The sequence below is a fragment of the Orycteropus afer genome, unplaced genomic scaffold, assembly GCF_000298275.1.
Source record: "Orycteropus afer afer isolate SDZICR_OR568_19922 unplaced genomic scaffold, OryAfe1.0 scaffold00871, whole genome shotgun sequence".
Lineage (NCBI taxonomy): Eukaryota > Metazoa > Chordata > Mammalia > Tubulidentata > Orycteropodidae > Orycteropus > Orycteropus afer.
The window spans coordinates 534162-534918 of record NW_006922458.1 but is presented as its reverse complement, the minus strand read 5'-3'; the positions used below and the strand labels follow the sequence as shown (position 1 = coordinate 534918).

Sequence of the window (757 nt, the reverse complement as noted above, 5' to 3'; positions counted from 1 at the left end):
GTGTCCTTCATGGAAGCAGACTGCCACATCTTTCTTTCGTGGCCCCACTGGTGGTTTTGAACCATCAACCTTTCGATGAGCAGCTTAACACGTAAGCACTGCACCACCAGCCTGCTGACATACCATGCACCCCCACCAAAGCAGTACCCATCTGTTCACACCTGCTTTCCTCACTGCAGTAGGTGCCCCACAGGCATACCCCAGCAGGGGCACAGGCATGGGCTGGGCATGGGCAGAAAGGTCAATGGGCACGGCCCGGCCCACGGACAGAAGTGGGAAGGCAGGCCGCTCGTTGGAGAAGCTGGGGAGGCCAAGGGACAGGTGCCCCAAAGAATGCCTCCTTGCCTGTTTATTTTACAGAGCATGAGAATTCCCGGCCCACTAGGCTGCCTGTAAATAAAGAAACCGGGGTAGTGGCAGCAGCCGCAGCGCCGACCCGACTCACAACCCCACGTGTGTCAGGGGAGCCGGGCTCCTTGGCATTTCCAGCAGGAGTTACAGAAATACATTGCCAGGTTTTTCTTCCAAGACACCTCTGGTTGGACTCGAACCGCCAACCTTTCAGTTAGCAGCCGAGGGTGTTCAGCATCCGCCCCCACCAGGAGCCCCAGACACAGTAGGTGCTTTTTCTCAGTGCTCAGGCGACACACACAGCCCCAGCACCATCAGCCGTGGCATGAAGTTCAGGTGTGCCTCTTGGACCTGTGGTCTCCCGCGTGGAGCCCCAGACACAGCAGGTGCTTTTTCTCAGTGCTCA

General features: G+C 57.7%; 1 protein-coding gene across 1 annotated transcript in view; it reads right to left on the bottom strand.

Moving 5' to 3' along the window:
• ACOX3 (acyl-CoA oxidase 3, pristanoyl) overlaps positions 1 to 757 on the bottom strand; it is a 78717-nt gene that overhangs the window by 70462 nt on the left and 7498 nt on the right. The gene's annotated exons all lie outside the window — the stretch shown is intronic.